General features: G+C 43.2%; 1 protein-coding gene across 3 annotated transcripts in view; it reads right to left on the bottom strand.

The window, feature by feature from the left end:
• AHI1 (Abelson helper integration site 1) overlaps positions 1 to 22,392 on the bottom strand; it is a 242,704-nt gene that overhangs the window by 45,369 nt on the left and 174,943 nt on the right. The window lies entirely within an intron of this gene.

Here is a 22,392-nt window from a genome sequence, read left to right as displayed (position 1 = left end):
AAATGATACTCCAGAATTGATATTCATGGGGAATACAAACATTTACTAAAACAGAATAAACATTTACTAATACAGGCATGTCAGGTGAGCTGATAGATCCTTTTTTAACTTCTGACAGCACTAAAAAGATATAACTTAGTTGTAATTCGGAGAGTTGGTTTAAAAAAATAAAAAAAAATGTTAACCAGAGCAGAAGGCGTCTTAAAAAAATATTAATCTGTGGCCATGAAACAATTGTGCTTGTAAGTACCTTTATGCAAACAATTCTGCCAAATAAGGACACTGACATAAATCAAAGCAGAGAAAAATAGAAGCCTGTCTTCTTAGATAGAGATTTCAGGTATAAACTGTGTGGTTCAGATATGGACACATATAAAAGGGTAACGTGGGTTTTGTGTATGGATACGAATTTTAAGGTGTGGAATGCGTTATACGTTTTCATCAGATACCTCTCCCATCTAATATTTTGCGGAAATGAAAGCTGGCACAATGGAACAAACTTTAAATTCATATATTCTTCCAATGGATTCTACTTTTCAGTGCAGACGGCAAAATAGACAGTATAAGCCAGCACACGGTGAATGATTTACAATACGTACTTCATTAACCACTTGATCATGAGAAAAATGAATGGCCTGGGTAGTTATAGTATTTTTAAGACTACTTTTTAAAGAATTTTAAACAAACATAAGGATATATTCTTTTATTTACCCAAGGTGAGTTAAAGAAGAATAGATCATTCTACTACACTGACAAGCCCCAATATTGACCGTTCCACTCCATTGTTCACTAAAGGATATCCCATGTAAGTTACTCCATAAGACACATTATATATCTTTAAGATGCTAAGAGTAAAACATAGATACAGTAATTTAAAGGGGTTTTCCGACCCCCTAAAATAGGGCTAAACCGGTTCTTCGGGACGGACAAGCGTGGCCATATGACAAAGGAAAAACATAATTGTGGTGAGATGTCAATGAGCTGAAATGGAGGACCCCGGTACCGGTACTGCGGGAACAGCGCCTAATTTCAACCGTAATTATATTACCATTAGATGCCTCTCAAGTAAGCCCCAATATTTCCCCCATACTTCTAAAGAAATTTCTTTAAATAATGCATCCTTGAGATCTTCAATAGACTTGCATTTTCTCCTTTTGCTTATATAGCATCAAAATATTCTGCAGCACTGAACAGAGATCATCAACACTCACATCATTTACGGTCTTAGATGAGGCTCACCATATCAATTTCTCCAATACTCACATACACACTAGGACCTATTTTCTAGGATGCCAATTTACTTATTAGCCTATGTTTGGTGTAGGAATTATGGGTATTTCCCACACTGACAAATCATGTTACAAACAGTGGCGTAACTAACGCAATTGCAAGGGCTGCAACTGCAACCGGGCTCATCTAATTTAACCTCGAACCCTGTATGTGACGCGGCACAGAACTTTTGTGCCGGGGCCTGATGTGTCAAACTGAGGGGATCCGAAGCTGGCCCTTGTTCACAAGAGAAGCAGGAGACAGTAAATTACTTTTTTTTATTTTTATTTCTCATCTGAGGTTTGATTAAGGGGTCTAATTTTGGAGGGGGGCATGCGGGCCACAACTCTCCATTTACAACCCTAGTTACAGATGACAATTGTCAAGGCAGGACGGAAAATAAAAGCAGCAACCAAATAGATTAAGACCAATCCCCACATTTTTTCGTCATACAAATTTTTATAATTGTCATAAAATATATCTAAGTAAATACCTGGCGTTAAAGACAGCGTATTTGTGAAAAACATTAACAAATATTAAGAGGAAGCATTTCTTGCATGTTATTTTTATCGAACATCTGTTATATGAAAATAATGGTGTCACTAAATGAGGAGAGAAATAAGCAAAGGAAATTTAATACAAATCAGAAGTCATGAAAGGACAGAGCAGCCTTTAGGCGGGAAAACAGGACCTGTGTGTTTAATGCCGACCACAAAATCATCTCCTCAAGCCCTCAGGGTTCAGTACAAGTATTCCAGGGAAGACCAAATAGTAATTTGCATTGTGTACAGAGCATCACGCAATGTGCTGGTGGGTGAACAATGAAGTACAAAAAAAAGGAAAAAGTTTTTAGGCGTACATGAGTTTCTTTAGACTACTAAAATTCAGGCAAATGTATGTAAAAACATACACACATACATATAGTCAGCCTTTCAAAATGATACACACTTCTAGCAAATTCGTTACATTACAGATTCTCCGGTATCCCTTCTATACAACATAACCAAAAATAAGTGGACATATCTTCTTATATAGTTAGGTCCAGAATTATTTGGACAGTGACACAAGTTTTGGCATTCTAGCTGTTTACCAAAACATATTGAATATACAGTTATATAATCAATATGGGCTTAAAGTGCAGACCCTCAGCTTTAATTTGAGGGTATTCACATCCTAATTTGAGGAAGGGTTTAGGAATTACAGCTCTTTAATATGTAGCTGCCTCTTTTTCAAGAAACCTAAGGTAATTTGGCAATTATCTCAAAAGCTATTTAATGGGCTGCATGGGCTATTCCCTCATTAATCCATCATCAATTAAGCAGGTAAAAGGTCTGGAGTTGATTCTAGGTGTGGCATTTGCAAGCTGTTGCTGTGAACCCACAACATGAGATCAAAGGGACTCTCAATGCAAGTGAAAAAGACCATCTTTAGGCTGAAAAAAATGAAGAAATCCATCAGAGAAAGAGCACAAATGTTACCAAGTGGCCAAAATCAACAAATCAACAGTTTGGTACATTCTTTTAAAAAAAAGAATGCACTGTTGATCTCGTGAACTCCAAAAGGCCTGGACGTCCACGGAAGATAACAGTGGTGGATGATCGCAGAATCCTTTCCATGGTGAAGAAAAACCCCTTCACAACATCTACCCAAGTAAAGAACACACCCCTGGAAGTAGGTGTATCAGTATCTAAGTCTACCATAAAAAGAAGACTTCATGAGAGCAAATAGAGAGGGTTCACCACAAGGTGCAAACCATTGATCAGCCTAAAAATAGAAAGGCCAGATTAGACTTTGCTAAACAACAGAGAAAAGATTCAGAAGTGTCAGGATTCTGAGTACACATGATGTCCAGGCTGGATTTCATATGTATTCATTATGAGGACACTTGTGTATCTGGCTGCACATCGTTCTAGTAAGAACGCTGTGCTGCTTGTAAATGAATGGAGATGAGTGTATGATGCTGACTGGTCACTGATTGGTCAGCATCATACACATAAACACGCCCAGTTAAAAACACAATACACGCCCAGTTGGACATAACGAAATAAAAACGCCCAGTTGTCCATTTCAAAGCTCATTTGCATATATATAAAATAGCTCATAACTTGGCCAAAAATGAACGTTTTAAAAAAAAACAAAAACGTTACTGTTATCTACATTGCAGCGCCGATCACATGCAATAGGAGATAGGGGTTTGAGAATCTGGTGACAGAGCCTCTTTAAGACAAAACTTAAGGCAGAAAGACCCACAAACAAGCAACAACTGAAAACTGCTGAAGTAAAGGCCTGGCAAAACATCAGAAAGGAAACCCAGCGTTTGGTGATGTTCATGGGTTCCAGACTTCAGGCAGTCATTGCCTGCAAAGGATTCTCTACAAAAGTATTACGATTTTATTTCTGGTAATGTTAATTTGTCCAATTACTTTTGAGCCCCTGAAATGAGGAGGCTCTGTAGAAAAATTGTTGCAATTCCTAAACATTTCACAGGATATTTTTGTTCAACCCCTTGAATTAAACCTGAAAGTTTACACGTCAATTGCATCTCAGTAGTTTCATTTCAAATCCAATGTGGTGGCATGCAGAGCCCAAATAATGAAGATTGTGTCACTATCAAATAATTCTGGACCTAACTGTACATTATATCAGAAAGCTAGATTCACTTTTGTAAACCGTTGCATAAAATCAAGCATTAAACCTTGGATTCTTCAGAAAAAATACATTAATGGGTTGAACAGATTGAACTGGGGACCTCAGTTACTTTAACCAATTCCCGCCGCAGCCATTTTTCAGATTTTCCTTTTTATTTTTCTCCTCCTTACCTTCCAAAAGCCATAAAGTTTTTATTTTTCCGCCGACATAGCCGTATGAAGGCTGGATTTTTGCGGGACGAGTTGTCGTTTTTTCATGGCACCATTTATTGTACCATATAATGTACTAGTAAACGGGAATAAAATTCTTGGTGGGGTGGAGTATGAAAAAAACAAGGATTCCTCTATTGCTTTTTGCACTTTATTTTTGCGGTGTTCACCGTGCAATTAAAATGACATTTTACATTTATTGTGCCGGTCAATACGATTACGTCAATACCAAATGTATATCATGTATTTATATATATATATATATATATATATATATATATATTACAAGGAAAAAACTGGGTGTTAAAAAAATATATATTTCTGTGTCGCCACATTCTGAGAGCCATAACTTTTTATTTTTCCATCGATTGGTATGAGGGCTTAATTTTTGCGGGATGAGCTGTCATTTTTATTGGTACCATTTTGGGGTTTGTGCGAGTTTTTGATGGACTTTTTATTCTATTTTTTGTGGGAGATGAAGTGACCAAAAAACTGCAATTCTGGCGGTTTACATTTTTGTTTTTTAAACCATTCACCATGCAGGTTAAATAATGTCATATTGTAATATTTCAGACTTTTATAGATGCGACGATACCAATTATGTTTTTTTTTCCAATGCTTTAGGGGGAAAATTTGTTTTTTTAACTTTTAATAATTTTTTTTGTACATGAAAAGGGCTTTATTTTACTCTTTTTTAACTTTTTTTTTTATTAGTCCCCCAATGGTACTTGAACCAGCGATCGTTAGATCGCTTGCACTATATACTGCAATAATAATGTATTGCAGTATATCGTGATTCTGACAGGCAACTATTAAACCCTGCCGGAGGATGCAAAGGGAACATCTTCTCTCCAAATTTCTCGTAGCGACTATAAAGTTTGCTGGAGAGAAAATAAACACAGTCTTGGGTTTTTTCATGGTTTGGACGGAACTCCTTAGTTCCAGTTGAGTGAAATCTTTATGTTAATGAAATAATAGAGAATCGTGTGTTTTCAAACTTTGTAGCAAATTTTGGAGAAGGTTGTTTTGTTTTTTCAGCATGTGACGATGCACAAAATGACACCCATTAACCCCTTTAGGACGCAGCCTGTTTTGGCCATGTGGCACAGCCGATTTTTTCAAATCTGACACTGTCACTTTATGTGGTAATAACTTTGGAATGCTTTTACCTATCCAAGCGATTCTGAGATTGTTTTCTTGTGACATATTGTACTTTATGATAGTGGAAAAATTTGGTCGATAAATTCAATATTTATTCGTGAAAAACACCAAAATTTTGAGAAAATTTGCAATAATGGGCATTTTTCCAAATTTAAATGTATCTGCTTGTAAAACAGATCGTAATACCACACAAAATAGTCACTAGTTACCATTTCCCATATGTCTGCTTTATATTTGCTTAGTTTTTTAAACATCCTTTTATTTTTTTAGGACGTCACAAGGCTTAGAACTTTAGCAGCAATTTCTAACATTTTCAAGAAAATTTCAAAAGGCTATTTTTACAGGGACCAGTTTAGTTCTGAAGTGGTTTTGAGGGCTTTATATATTAGAATCCCCCAATAAATCACCCCATTTTAAAAACTGCACCCTCACAGTATTCAAAACAGCATTCAGAAAGTTTCTTAAAGAGGCTCTGTCACCAGATTTTGCAACCCCTATCTGCTATTGCAGCAGATAGGTGCTGCAATGTAGATAAGATTAACGTTTTTATTTTAAAAAAACGAGCATTTTTGGCCAAGTTATGACCATTTTTGTATTTATGCAAATGAGGCTTGCAAAAGTACAACTGGGCGTGTTTAAAGTAAAAGTACAACTGGGCGTGTATTATGTGCGTACATCGGGGCGTGTTTACTACTTTTACTAGCTGGGCGTTCTGATGAGAAGTATCATCCACTTCTCTTCAGAACGCCCAGCTTCTGGCAGTGCAGATCTGTGACGTCACTTCCCCAGGTCCTGCATCGTGTCAGACGAGCGAGGACACATCGGCACCAGAGGCTACAGATGATTCTGCAGCAGCATCGGCGTTTGCAGGTAAATCGATGTAGCTACTTACCTGCAAACGCTGATGCTGCTGCAGAATCAACTGTAGCCTCTGGTGCCGATGTGGCCGACACGATGCAGGACCTGTGAGTGACGTCACAGATCTGCACTGCCAGAAGCTGGGCGTTCTGAAGAGAAGTGGATGATACTTCTCATCAGAACGCCCAGCTAGTAAAAGTAGTAAAAAAGCCCCGATGTACGCACATAATACACGCCCAGTTGTACTTTTGCAAGCCTCATTTGCATAAATACAAAAATGGCCATAACTTGGCCAAAAATGCTCGTTTTTTAAAAATAAAAACGTTACTGTAATCTACATTGCAGAGCCTATCTGCTGCAATAGCAGATAGGGGTTGCAAAATCTGGTGACAGAGCCTCTTTAACCCTTTAGGCGTTTAACAGAAAAGTAGAGGAAAAATTGACAAAATGTTCTTTTTATTGGGCGAAATTAATTTGTAATAAAAAAAATTCTGTAACACAGAAGGTTTTACCAGATAAATGCAACTGAATATTTATAACCCAGGTCTTGCAGTTTTTAGGAATATCCCACATGTGGCCCTAGTGCCCTAATGGACGGAAACACCGGCCTCAGAAGAAAAAGAGCACCTTCAGGATTTTGGGGCCTGCTTATTTTTAGATTATATTTTAGGCACCATGTCGGGTTTGAAGAGGTCTTGTGGTGCCAAAACTGTGGAAACTCCCCAAAACTGACTCCATTTTGGAAACTAGACCCCTCAAGGAATTTATCTAGGGGTATAGTTAGCACTTTGACCGCACAGGTATTTTGCTATATTTATTGGAGTTAGTCTGTGAAAATGAAAATCTACTTTTTTTCTGAAAAAACAAACAGACATTTTTTATATTTACAAGGAATGAAGAAGAAAATGCACCACAAAATTTGTAAAGCATCTTCTCCCGATTACGAAAATACCCCATATGTGGTAATAAACTGATGTTTGGACACACAGCAGGGCTCAGAAGGGAGGGAGCGCCATTTGGAGAGCAGATTTTGCTGTATTGGTTTTTAGTGCCATGTCGCGATTGCAACGCCCTGGAGGGAACAAAACCGTGGAAACAGCCCAAAACTAACCCCATATGGGAAACTACACCCCTCAAGGAATTTTTCTAGGGGTATGGTAAGCATTTATACCACACAGTTTTTTTGCATAATTTAATAGAATGAGGCCGTGAAAATGAATATAAACATTTTTGTCCATTAAAATGTTGAATTTTTTAATTTTCACAAGGGATAAAGGAGAAAAAGTCACCCTAAATTTGTAACGCAATCTCTGCCGAGTATGACAATACCCCACATGTGGTAATAATTTTTTTTTTTTAATAGAAATTAATTAACCTTTGCAGGACTGATCCTTTTTTGCTTTTCCATTTTAGTTTTTCACTCCACGCCTTCCAAACGCCATAACTTTTTTATTTTTCCATGAATTGAGCGGTGTGAGGGCTTATTTTTGGCAGGACGAGCTGTAGTTTTTATTGGTACCATTTTTTTGTACATACAACTTTCTGATCACTTTTTATTACATTTTATTTAGAGCTTTGGTGACCAAAAAACTGTGATTTTGGCATTTTAAATTCTTTATTTTTTACGGCGTTCATAATGCGCTATAAATGACAATTTTACTTTATTCTGTGGGTTGGTACGATTACGGCGATACCATATGTATATAGTTTTTTTATTTTTTGCAGCGTTTGCACAACAAAATCACTTCTTTATAAAATAATTTTCTGTGTCACTATATTCTGAGAGCCGTAACTTGTTTATTTTTCAGTCAAAAAATCTGTGTAGGGCCTTGTTTTTTGCGGGACTGGTTGTAGTTTTTATTGGTACTATTTTGGGGTACATGCAAATTTTGGATCACATTTTATTCTATATTTTGGGAGGGGTGGTGACCAAAAAATTGTGATTCTGGCATTGTTTTTAGTTAGTTTTTTTTGCGGCGTTCACCGTGCGGTAAAAATAACATTATAGTTTTATAGATTGGGTCGTTACGAACGCGATGATACCAAATATGTGTACTGTTTTTTAACATTTTCATCCTATAATAAGAGACTTATTATAGGAAAAAAAAATCTTATTTTTTACACTTTTGTAAAACATTTTTATTAACTTTTTTTTTCCTTTTTTCACTTTCTTTTTTTACCTGCAGCTCTCATCACTGCTAGAATACATTACACTACCTAGGAAGTGTAACGTATTCCAACTGTCAGTATGACGTCACAGTCACTCTGACAGTTAGTCTACGAGGACCAGCCAGAGGCTGGTTCTCATAGGCTTCAGTACATGGCAGACCCGGAGGCCGTTGTCTGGCCCCCGGGTGTGCCATCACAAGCATCAGCAGCCCCCACATTTGCATGGGGGCTGCTGATGTGCTACAAACCCCCTACATGCGGAGATCGCAATCGAGCTCCGCATTTAACGGGTTAATTGCCTAAATCAGCGGCAATGAGCTGCTGATCGGCAACAGTGGAGTGTCAGCTGTCAGGGACAGCGGACGTCCCGGTTCCCGATGCACACTGTCACAGACACTGTCGCCGACAGTGTGAATCGCGAACGGCAGGGACGTCCTGTGAATCTGACAGGAAGTCTATCAGGAGGCTGGTCCTGATAGGCTTACGTCGCCATGCTAGCCATCTGCAAACCTCACGATTTCATTGTGAGGTCTGCCGATGTGCTAGAAACCCCTAAATTGCGGCGATTGCAATCGATCACCGCAATTAAGGGGTCAATTGCCTAAATCAGCGGAAGTAAGCCGCTGATCGGCATATAGTGGAGTGTCAGCTGTAATTGACAGCTGGCCTCCCGGTGCACACTATAGCCGACAGTGTGCATTGGGAACTGCGCAGTAACTGTACGTCCCCGTGTGCTAAGACACTGGCCACCCGGACATACAGTTGCGTCGTGGTGCACCTAGAGGTTAAAAACATGGCTTGCAGAGTGTGGTGTGGAGCCAGGCCTTAACATCCAACCTCAGCAATTCAGTTCTTTTAACTTTCAAAAATGAGTACATTTGTTTTCAAAAGAGAATATGCAGCTTGAATTCCTTTCCCCCATCGTGTTATCACGTAATGTAACGCAATCATAACCTGTAATGAGAACTCCAAAACTAGAATCCTGCAATAATGAAGCTGGCCGAGTGAATGATTCTATGTACTATATAAAACGTAATAAGCTTTCTCTTAAAGTTACACATTTGCCCTTGTTTTAACTGACTTACAGAAAAGTCTGACACAAATATTCCTGTAAAAACTTTCTGCATTAGTCAGTGTCTAAGGCTGGGTTCACACGACCTATTTTCAGACGTAAACGAGGCGTATTATGCCTCGTTTTACGTCTGAAAATAGGGCTACAATACGTCGGCAAACATCTGCCCATTCATTTGAATGGGTTTGCCGACGTACTGTGCAGACGACCTGTTATTTACGAGTCGTCGTTTGACAGCTGTCAAACGACGACGCGTAAAAATACAGCCTCTTCAAAAGAAGTGCAGGACACTTCTTTGGACGTTTTTGGAGCTGTTTTCTCATAGATTCCAATGAAAACAGCTCCAAAAACGGACGTAAAAAACGCCGCGAAAACGGCGCAAAAAACGCCGCGAAAAATGCGAGTTGGTCAAAAAACTTCTGAAAAGCAGGGTCTGTTTTCCCTTGAAAACAGCTCTGGATTTTCAGACGTTTTTGGTCACTACGTGTGCACATACCCTTACAGTAATATGTAGCAAGGGTGATATATTAAAAATGGTAGTGCAGTTTGGTTTCTTAAAAGACTGTGTACCGTTTTATTTAATAGGAAACTTATTGAGAATCTCACTGCAAATTAATCTCTATACAAAATAACGGTTTTACACATATTTTTTTGTAGATTAATAGTACTAGGTGGTCAAGCACATAAAAATTATTTTCTCTTTAACCAACTATATAATATTCTATTTTTATAAATAATTAAGCAGTTAAACTTTTGGCCTATATCAACAGCAATACTTTATATAGCGCCATCATATCCTGCAACATTACAATTCAGAGGGAACATGTAGACAATATCAGACATTACATAGAGACTAATCTACAATTCAAACAAGAGGAGTGAGGACCCTGCTCAGAAGAGCTTACAATCTATTTTGAGGACTTAAAAAAGTTCTAAACTCATTGAAATCTTTGTCAATGGAAGACATGATACAAGTGTGAACTGAGTCTTTCTCAAAGTATGTATGATGCGGTCACTATTTCAAAGTAAACATCTCCCCATAACGTTATTTTCATGCTATAATTTGGCAAATGGACAAATTCAACGACTTCATAGGGGTTTCATGCATCTCACTCATTCCTGGGTGTGGAAATGTGGCACCCATAAGAGTCATCATTCAGGCACCATTAACTGAAGGAGTTGTTAACCAAAAGGAGAGTACATCACTTTGATGCTACATGATCTACACCGATTCTTGGTGTTCCAATTCTCCTATGCTGAAAAAAAAAAAATGTCCCCATATATATTTTTACACTATTACATACAGCCACATAGAAGATTTATAGAGAAAGTCAACACTCGGAAAATTCATATATGAATGCATTCAGCTTTTATGTATAAATGTGACAAACGAATAGTGGGATCCAAACAGCCCATATTTTCACATTTAGTAGTCCTAAACTTGAAGACTTAAAACCTTAAAGGGGCAAACTGATCGGGTTTCCAAATTACCCCTAAATTGGCATTTCCATTCCTAAAATTAGAGAAAAAAATTCAAATGTTAAAACTCTGTGCCCTTTTATATATGTGGTGGCAGGAAGCAATAACCACTTAGAGACACATAAAGGAGCTCAGAAAAGCTCTCTCATTTTTAAATCAACCCAGAAAATACCCATGGTACTGTAAGATGACCTACGCTGCATTTTCCTGGCCTGTGGGCTCACATTCATATTGCCACCCTGCGTTAACTTGGGGTGGATTAGCTCAAAAGGTGCCTGAGATTACAAACCCTACATATAATTTTCAGTAACTTGTATGTAAAAATAACCAAAGTAACACAATGCACTAAATTTTCAAAAAGTATTGGCAATGTAAAATCCCCCTCCTATTACAAGAAGAATGGCCAGCTGTTACAACTCTAGAAGTTTCTAAATGTCTCATCTGCCTTAACTTATGAGAGGCTTGTTGAGTAAAATCAAACAAAAAAACAAGCATCCCAGCATATAAAAGAAGACTGAAAGTTCACACTGGCAGACATTTTCCAGCAAGCTGACGTTTAGCCTTTCTATGGAAAATATAGATCATCTCACATGATTTGCATCTGAGGTGTAGCCACAACACACATTCTGTAAATCTTGCCCCAATTCACTTCTTGAATTGATTCTTTATAAAATTGCAGGACACTACTGCCAGGAAACTCTATGACATCATGGATGTACCACAACCATACCAAAAAAACTTAAAGGGGTATTCTTTAAATCAAAAATTATGGATCTGTTCATTTCATGCAGGAAATTATTTTATATACTCTCCTTCCCAGCACTTCCCAGGTATAAATAACAACATCCAAAGTCTAGGATAACTTTCGACCGCCGCTACATTCAAGCTCCTCCACACTTGTAGGGGGTGCAGTGAGGAAGAACAAAGTGTTCAGGACCACCGTTCTTTGTTGCCTCCAGCGATCAGACTATTATCACCTGTGAATAGGTGATAATTTTTGATTCTGGCACAACCTCTTTAAAGGGAAGGTGTCATGAATATTTTTTTTTTTTTTATCATATTGCTTTTAATATGATATTAACATAAATTTTATTTATTTGTGTTCTCATGTTCTACTTTTTACGGTGTTCTTACATTTACTTCTCTATGGGGGCTTCCATTTTTTTTTCATCTCTGTATGTGTCGATTAACGACACTTACAGAGATGGAATACGGCACATACAACCCCATAGAGAATGCGAACGGGAGACGTTTCCATTCTGAGAAGCGTATGCCCGTCTGTGTGGGAACGGCGCATGTAGAATATTTGAAGATTCAAACCCTTCCTTCCCCGGGCACTAGCCAGAAGAAGGGAGAGGGGATTGTTTGAGGATACTAGAGAGAGTGTGTCCACCCCAAATTTGCAGCATAAAGCAATGAGGTTGCTTTACCACATTGACCATGCTGCAATTTTGGGAACTCCTCCCTCTAGTGCCCAGCACATGGAAATGTTATAAATTAGAATCTAATTTATAATACTTCCTGACTTGTGAAAAAATTAAAACAATGTGTAATCACTTAAATAATAAATTGTTTAACTGAAAAAAAATCAACTCTAGCGACACATTCCCTTTAACACTTTAAACGTGTATAGAGTATAAAAAGAAATACAGCCATCTCTTTTCAGATAGGAAGAAAGGAAATGGTCAAGCATCTGAAGACTTAGGCCTCATGCACACGACCGTAGTGTTTTTCTGGTCCGCAAATTCCAGGACCGTGTTCCGTGAAATGTCATCCGCAGTTCATCCGTATGTAATCCGCAGTTCATCCGTATGTAATCTGCAAAATGCGGATGAAAAAAAAAAATCCTAGGTAAAACAGGATGACGACAGAACACATTCCCGGTCGTCGCCTAGAAACATTTCCGCAAATCCGCAAACTGCGGATGACACACAGAGGTGTATCCGCAATTTCCACGGGCCCATTGACTTCTATTGGCATGTCCGCATCGAATTTGCGGCCCGTAATAAGACATGTCCTGAGTTTCTGCGGCACGGATGTGCGGACATGCGGAGACCCGTGAAAACACGGATAGTGTGTATGGGCCCATAGAAATGAATGGGTCCGCAATTCTCCCGTGGATTTGCGGGGGAATTGCGGACGCAAAAACACGGTCGTGTGCATGGGGCCTTACAGAACCAGTTTTGAAACATGAAATACTGTAGCAGGAAAAAATAGAAGCTTTTCAGTATGATTTAACCAATCCATAATTTCTTTATCTTCCACACATACAAGGCACAAAGAAAAAAAATACTAGAACTAAGCTGTTAACAAAACACAGGATAATAAACTTAATTTAGATCAGCTCCTATATTCCCTAAAAATGAAATAGGTCAAGAAGCTAGTCACTGACAGCTCCTTACCAGCCTGGATATGATCAAAATTTTAACAAGCAATTCACATTAAGGGAGCAAAAATAATATTGACGGCCAACCGATCAGAAGCTAAATAAAAATAAAACTATAATACTATATATAAATGCATTACAAAAACTGCCATAATAAATTTATCTGCAAAAAAAGGTACCCACACACTTATCTGCAGCGAATTCGCATGTAATACATCTGGATTTTGCCCCTTCTACATTGAGTAGGGTGATATCCGCGGTGAGCATCCACAACAGAATGAGATTGCTGCAAATTAGAAAATATGCAGAATGCAGATTTCCGTCCAGAAAATGTTCAGCAGCATGTGGGTGAGATGTTAGATCTTCAACAGTCTTCCGTCCGCAAACCCGGACAAAACAATCTGCAACAAATTCGCTACGTGTGTGGGTTCTTAAAGAAAAGCTATCACCAGGTTAGATCTGCCTAAAGGGGGTGTTTCTCAGCAGTACAACCCAATTTTATATTAAAGCCTGCCTGGTGATCAACTGAACACTGCGGGTCTGGCTTCAGAAACCCGGAGTCATCAGCCGTTATCATTGGGGGAAGCTCTGGCAGGCCATACATTTTCCTTGCAGCCGGCACTAGAAACAGATTATTCCTTTTAACCGTTTTAACCTAAGGGTATGTTCACACGAGGGCATCCGTAACGGCTGAAATTACGGGGATGTTTCAGCCTGAAAACATCCCCGTAATTTCAGCCGTAACGGCATGTGCAGGCGCTTGAACGCCGCGTCAATTACGGACGTAATTGGCGCTGCTATTCATTGAAGTCAATGAATAACGGCTCCAATTACGGCCAAAGAAGTGACAGGTCTCTTCTTTGACGCGGGCGTCTATTTACGCGCCGTCATTTGACAGCGGCGCGTAAATTACGCCTCGTGTGAACAGACAAACGTCTGCCCATTGCTTTCAATGGGCAGATGTTTGTCAGCGCTATTGAGGCGCTATTTTCGGACGTAATTCAGGGCAAAAACGCCCGAATTACGTCCGTAAATAGGCCGTGTGAACATACCCTAAGGCATATACCGGACGTCTTAAGAAATACAAGTCATCAAGATTTCCTTGTATTCTCATTCAGGGGCTGCTAAGGAGCGCCCCATGTACGTCAATTAAGGGTCTGAGCAGTATCACATTGCACCATATACGCCACTTTAATTTGAAGTAAATTCGCAATAATGCTGCGTACAGCGTGCAATGACGTAAAAAAAATATAGGATTCAATTGCTTAAAAAAACTTCAACCTTGGTCATGGAAATATATGATTTTTAGATATATATCTATGTACATGGAAAGGTAAAAGTTGTGCTTTGCTGCGGATTACGGTATTATTTTTGCACCCCTCAAGACCAGTTTTTTCAGTGGTCAGTGGGTGTTCTCCTTTGAAGCAAGTTATTTATCTTCCTTTGCTTCTCTCAATGCTCTAGCCTGTCTGAAGAGCTGGAACGAGGGGTAGGCGAAGGGGGTGTAAATTTATTTGAAAAAAAGGGGTAACTTAAAGTTAACTTTTTAATCAATGAGTGCTTCCATCACTGATGGAGGTGCTCATTATACTGGATCCCCGGGGAGCGGTGAGCATGGTTTGCATAATGTACTGCGCTTTGGTCCTCTGCTGCTCCGGGAGCTAGCAGCATACTTAGTCCTGATGCCATCTAGCACACAATGTACTAATGTCATAAAACATAAGGTCTTGATGCTGGACGTCAGGACACAGAGCGTCAGCACCATAAACGCACACTACTGGTGTGCAGCTGATTAGCAGCTTTTTCTCTGTTACTGTGCATAGGGTGTCAGAAATCCTAGACGATTGTGCACTTAAGTGCTACCAGGAAACTAGCACACGAGCATTGTGTTTCCATTGAGGTTGCACAACGTTACTGACGGACTGGTCACGTCACATGACCCTCGAGCTGCAGCCATCTTATAGACGTGAGTGACGGTGTGGTCAGGATAAACTAAACATTCGATCAACTTTTTATTTTCTAGCATGATGTGTAATATAAATATATTTTTTAATATACTTTATTAATGAATTTGGGCTCCTTTTAGGCCTCATGCACACGACCGTAGCCATGTGCACGGCTGTGATTTTCGGGTCGGCCCGCAGAAGACGGCCGTAATAAGACATGTCCGTTCTTTCTGCGGTCCGGGTTCCCGGGCCATGCACGGACCGTAAAAACTACGGTCGTGTGCATGGCCCCATAGAAATGAATGGGGCCGCAATTCTCCCGTGGATTTTCGGGGGAATTGCGGCCGCAAAAGCACGTTCGTGTGCATGGGGCCTTAGTGTTATATGTGTTTTAAATGGCCACTCTGACACTTTTCTACCACATTTTATTTCTTGTACTTCTGTTGCTAGCAGAAATCCGTACACCGTTTGAATGTATCGGTGCACGGATTCTGCTGCCTAGGAGTACGGGTGGGTGGTGGCCCCATCCTGATGTCAGATGTGCACGCCCCCATCGTGACGTCAGGAAGGTCTCTCTGCCTCTATACACTACACAGTTCTCTTGACTGGCCTAAGTAGAGTCCTGTGCTGATTGATCCTGTTAACCTTTTATTCCCCTTTCCCTTCCCATAAAGACACGTGACAACCGAGGTTGGATGTGAAATGGCCACAGCAGCAGTTTATTAATGGTCATTATTTTTAATGCAATTTAATCCGAAACATTCGGATAACTCCCTTAGGAATTCGACCAGAGAATTCATCCTATAATTCCATGACCCAACATGGGTCAGAATCATAAATAACAATCAACATTATTAACACTTAACAGAGCAGGGGAAGTCCTTGAAGCCCTTTTAACACCGGATTTCCTTTAAGTTAGCCATCTGCAAACCACCACCAACTCTTTACCTCCAGCCGTAAACCAGCTCGGAGGCACCGCTCACCTCTGCAGATGGCTCCAACCACCAGAAGACCACTTCAAAGGGATAACACCCGATGAAGTCTTCAAAAGATATACCTTCCACCAGAAGACCACTTCAAAGGGATAACACCCTATGAAGTCTTCAAATGATCTACCGTTTTGGGGGACGCATACCCCCGATGCGACCCCCCCACCATTTTGTACTGACCAACCTCAAGGACTCCCCCCGCCACAGCGAAACAGGCCTTGACCACCTTAAGCCTGTGAGTCCCTCCAACCACCACCGCCCTCTCAATTCCGTCTGCTAAAGCCAGGATCAATTCCAACCTCGGTCAAATGTACCCCCTCACCCCTCCAATAATTCCCGACTCCTGACTCCAGGTCCATGTGCAAACACAAATGCCCCCGTTCTTGGCAACAAAACGTGACACCGCCCAGTTTACCTAACTGCGGGCCTTGTTCACCTTCTCGGCTGATCTCGCTAAACGCCAAACCTTCCTTGGAACTATGTCCGACCACACAATCACTAGGTGAGGATAAGATGCCCATAACACAATAAATTGCACTTAATTTCCCGCACCAACTCCCGAAGCGGGTGCACCCCCAGACATCCCCCAGTGCCCAAAGATTATCCCAAAAGCCCCCCCCCCTAAACAAGGGCGATGATGTGAAAAGAAAACAAGCACCTCATATGAAGACAATCAAAACACCATTACCCACACCCAACAAATGAGGGCGCACGTAAGCATTTTTAACATCTAGCACCAACTTGATACTCGGACAAAATCGAGCAATTCTCATGACGGAGTAATGGCTCCGGCACCCCACCGCATGGCTGAAACCAACCATAAAAGCAACCGGACACATCGCCGACCCCGGAAGGGCAGAACCCTACCGACCCCCTTGATCAGTCTTGGACCGCCGCAAACAACTCTAGTCTATCCCCCCACATCTGGGTCACATCTTGGACACCGCCTGGAAACATCCTGGAAACCCCGTGATTTAAATCAAAACGCCCCACCAGCAACAAACTACTCCCTTTTGCCAGGGAAAAACTTTTTAGATACGCCTTACCTCGAGTTAGCCATCTGCAACCATCACCAACACCTTACCTCCAGCCGTGAACCAGCTCGGAGGCCCCGCTCACCTCCGCAGATGGCTACAACCACCAGAAGACCACTTCAAAGGGATAACCCCTATGAAGTCTTCAAACCATGTACCTTTTTTAGGGGGACGCATACCCCCGATGCGACCCCCCCACCACCTCCCCAACATCCCCCGGTACAACCATGCTACCAACCGGTCCTTTTCCATACTGATGTTACCCCAACTCTTGCCCGCTCCTCCCGCTGCTGCCAGCAAGCCGAACAAATGCTACAAGTCACCCTAGCCAGCGACTGCCCCATCAACCGTTCCCCCGTATCGAAAACCCGATCCCAGACATGCTCCGGGCAAACCAAACCGAACAGCTCCACTGCCGGTGCCAATTAGCGAAATCGATCCCCCTGCGAGCGAGAAAGAGCATCAGCAATACAATTGGAAACCCCTGGTACCTGCAGTGCAACAACCCGCGTGTTTAAGACAAGCCCCCAAAACTAGATGACACAAAACTGAAACCACAGGTGGAGACGAAGCTGATAAGTTGTTAATTGCTAACCCACCCCCATATCATTGCAGTGGGACCGAACCTTTTATCCCTGGGCCTGTCCCCCCCCCCACATGGTCACCACGACCACCCTGGGGAGAGCTCAAGACGGGCCATATTCCGCGTAAGACCCTGGTCACCCAGCTATCCGGCCAGTTCCCCGCACACCATTGACCTCCTGCCTATGCGCCAAAGCCGCCGGCCCCGCCGCATCAGTCCACGGCTCCAACTTGCCCATATCATTTACCGGTGACATCCACCGCGATCTATCGTTATAGTGTCCTAGGAACGCATCCCCGACCTGCAGATCAGCCTTGTGATCCAAACCAATCCTCCCAACAAATAGCGGGATGCCAGGATACCCGCCGTTGCTGCCGCCAATCGCCTACTAAAATTCTACCCCTTGGCATAATCTGACAGGCAAATCTCAACTTCCCCAGCAGCTACTGGAGATCGCGCAAAATGATCTTCTTCAATCGTCAAGCCCGCCTCACCTCCTGCCGCAATGGCAGTAATTTCTTTCCTTCAGGAAGCCTGCCCTAAATTGCGACTGAATGCATTTCGATCCCTTAAAACAAATGGTAGAAACCGGGCCCCCGGTTGTACCAGGCGCCAGAGGGATTCCAAAATCCGTCGCAACCTTCTGTGATAAATACAATGCGTTACCGCAAACAGGGGAACCGCTAGAGCCGACGCCCGAACTCATCAAGCCAATGTATTAATAAATCCACCCCAGCTACGCCCTTCGTCACCCATTCCACGAAACTACTAACTGCTTCAAAGCATGCGCCGGACCGAGCGCATCCCATTGGAAGCCACCTATCGACATAAAACCCCCCGTTCCGGAAGCCAACCCAACAACCGTTGGCTCTCTGGATGTACAGGCAGCAACTGGAACGCTGCCTAGCGGTCAGTTTTTGCCACCACCGACCCGGGCCCCGCCTACCGCACTAATGCACCGCCGTGTCGAATGACCCGTAAACAACCGAGCATAAGTCGTTATCTATCCCCTCATTCACGTACTATCCCCTGGGAAAGCAAATGCTGAATCAGCCGGAATTTATGAGGCCCCGCTTTTGCCCAAAACCCAAAGGGGAATACCACTAGATTCTCTATCGGCAACTGGCCCGGACCGCGACCCAACGACACTTCCTTCCAAAGTTTACCCGAGCCGACCGCCGAGTGCAAATAAGCCGATTCAAGGTTGTAACGGGTAACCGGAACCCCGTGTGGAGGAGGAGGGATAACAAAAACCACACAAAACCCTTCGTAAATGATCCTAGCTGCACCCCTATCGGGACACTCACTTAGATGTCGGGCAATCCTTTTCACCCTCACCGGCGCCGCCCCTGGACCAACGGCAGAAGACTGAGGGCCCGGCCGCCTACCTTTCGCATGCCTTTTCCGGCCCACTGCAAGGACCCGTTGCACTCCGCCCAGACACGCTCAAATCTACACGTGGCACCAAACTTACATCGGCCATCGTGAAATTGCCATCAGAACCCCAACTTTGACCCAAAGCCCTGTCCGGACTGACTAGACTGACCACCTTGCGCACGCTCCCGGGAAAGGACTGCTTAACCGGGCCGCAACTCGTAACCACCGCGCAATATCCTTTTTGATCCCCTGATCGCCGACCGGACCGAAAACCAAGCCTAACAAAAGAGGATAGAGGCCAGTCAACCTCTAGGACAAAAAGACAACACCGAGAAGTGGAGACTGCCATGTTTTTTGGTAGCGACGTACACCGTACAATGCCCCTGAACAATCGACTTTCCCCCGTACGCCCGATAGGCCAAACCGATGGCATACCAATAATAAAACAACGCGGAGCAATTTTTTGGCACCTTTCCTCCGATCACGCTTGCCAAATAGCAAAACTTGGGACCAATTGACGAACGTCTGCGGGATAAGCCTATACCGCCGACGTTCCTCTTCCTCCTTCTTACTCTCATCCCGCTTGCCATTCCAAACTGACTTTAGCAAGCGGCAGAAAAGAAAATTACCACGTACATTGTCCTCCAAATCCGGTCACGGACCTCCCCCGGGGACCCCGCTGGAACTACAGGCGCCGCTGCCCTATCCAATCGCCCGACCAACTCGCGCAAACAACCCACTAAAACTGTTATGCATCGCGCCACCGCCCGCCGATACTTCCGCTCTCGCTGCCCCCACCCCCAACACCCGACATGAAAATTGCTGAATACGGTAAAGTAAGAGTTATACACTCACCAGGCTGCCCAGACGCTGTGTTCCCGCCAGCCGGAAAATTCTGACAGCGTTGCGACTCATCCAGCTCCCCCATCTTCCAGATCATCTCTTGCTGCCGATTGGTACTCGCACCGACATCTCCGCACAGGGATCCAGGCACGCTGGCAGATGAGCCGACACCTGCCGCCCGACCTCAGGGACCCAGAGTCCCGACCCAACCTGTTGCCGCGTCGTCGTCGCCGATCTTGACGTCCTCACCGATGCTCTTGAGGAAGCCTGCCCCCTGGCCGGAACATCACCATGCGGGGCGGCCGTGGACTGCATGCCGAAAAACTGCCTCTGATTGCGGAAGTATGACAGGGAGCCCGGCCTGCGACTCCCTGTTAACCGCCGAGCTCCGTCGCGGCTGGGGATTCCTGCCAGGACGCAGGCCCTGGGAGGAGGCGCCCGTCCCAGCAGCCTGGCCTGCAGCGTCCCTAAGGGCTCCCATTGCGACGCGGGCCCGCGGGGGCCACATCCGGACTCCCCCGATCAGGTGGCGGGACCTCCGGGAGCGGCGGGGTGACCTAGCCTGAGCTACCGCCGCTCCCCTGACACCCCCTGCTTTGTCGGAGCAGGGGCAGTGATCCTCACCTCTCCCCCCACCGCACTGTGACCAGCGTCTGAGACAGGGGCGGGGGAGGGGAGCGCATCCCTGCGGGCCGCTGACACAGAGCACCGGGCTCGGCGCGAAGACGGGCCCGCCTGAAAGATCCGTGATCAGGTAAGCCGGAGCAGGGGAGCTGATTATTTTACTTGCTGCTCCTCCCGCTGCTTCCGGCTCAATGCCGAAAACAGCGGGAAGAACAGAAACACCCCCGGCTCCTCCCCACTCCATCTCCTCCCTCTCCCTGCCTCAACTAACCCTCTCTTCCCCTATTGGCTGTCCCTCCTATGGCAGTCATGGAGGCTTCCCGTTAAGCCCTCCGTGCTGCCGTCCAGCCTCTTCTTTAGTGTAACCGGCAGCAGCAGAGCGCATGGAAGAGACTGTGATGAGATCTGCTGCTGCACGGACTATAGTGTGTGTGAGAGGTGCTCCAGTAGCAGAAGCGCACGTCTGCGCCCCCTCCCTGTCCCCTCTTCCCCCTGGTCCACTGTGCTATAACCGGCAGTAGCAGCGCGCAGGGAGGAGAATGACAGCTCTGCTACTGTCCGGACTATAGTGTGTGTGAGAGGTGCTCCAGTAGTAGAAGCGAAGGTCTAGCGAGGGAGACACCGCTAGACCAGTGCTTCTGCTACTGGAGCGCCTCTCACACACACACTATAGTCCGGACAGTAGAAGAGCGGTCATTCTCCTCCCTGCGCTCTGCTACTGCCGGTTATAGCACAGTGGACGAGGGGACAGGGAGGGTGCGCTAGACCTGTGCTTCTGCTACTGGAGCGCCTCTCACACACACACTATAGTCCGGACAGTAGCAGAGCGGTCATTCTCCACCCTGTGCTCTGCTACTGCCGGTTATAGTACAGTGGACGAGGGGACAAGGAGGAAACAGGGAGGGGGCGCCAGACCTGCACTTCTCAAAGAGCAGTGCACGCCTTTACAGCTCATGCGCCCACTGTAAAGAACCTGCACACATAAAAGGTTACAATATTTCAAATTGTACTGCTATACTCCTTCCAAATAGGCTCCCACAAACACTACAGTAGGTTATGAGAAATATATCTATACTGTATATATATTTGTGTGTGTTTTATAGTACGTGTGTGTATATATATATATATATATATATATATATATATATATGTGTGTGTGTACATATATGTGTATGTATATATATATCTATTCATATGTGTGTGTATATATATATATATATATATATATATATATATATATATATATTAGCAAAAAAGAAGGTATGTGAAGTCTGGGTGGCAAGCTAGTAATCCCGGTCCTAGGGATATTATATATATATCACACTCCAAAATACGAGACAGCACTCCAGTTGTAGTAAAAATAGGATCACTTTAATCACCCCTTTTGCGACGTTTCAGCCCTACTCCATGGGGCCTTTCTCAAGCAATACGTTTCAGCGAACAGTGCACATTTAAATACATGGTTTGTCAAGATACATGATTACACAATAAAAATACAATAAACGCAGTATTGCATGATTCTAATTCAAACACAAATTTGCAATAAAATATCTCCAGTCGGTTTCCATACGATTTTAGTGATCGTTGTGTACAATGGCTATTATGAGGGCATATCGCCCATAATGTATAAAAAGATCTAAGTATGATCTAATTAAATAAGTGGCAATTCATAAAGTGCAGGTGCATAACATACAAAACATTTAAAAACGTTTTAATCATTAGTATTGCGCTCACCCTCCGGCGG

Source organism: Rhinoderma darwinii, chromosome 4, assembly GCF_050947455.1.
Source record: "Rhinoderma darwinii isolate aRhiDar2 chromosome 4, aRhiDar2.hap1, whole genome shotgun sequence".
In the NCBI taxonomy this organism is placed as follows: Eukaryota; Metazoa; Chordata; class Amphibia; order Anura; family Rhinodermatidae; genus Rhinoderma; species Rhinoderma darwinii.
The sequence above is the reverse complement of the archived record's forward strand: the minus strand, read 5'-3'. Positions and strand labels throughout refer to the sequence as shown.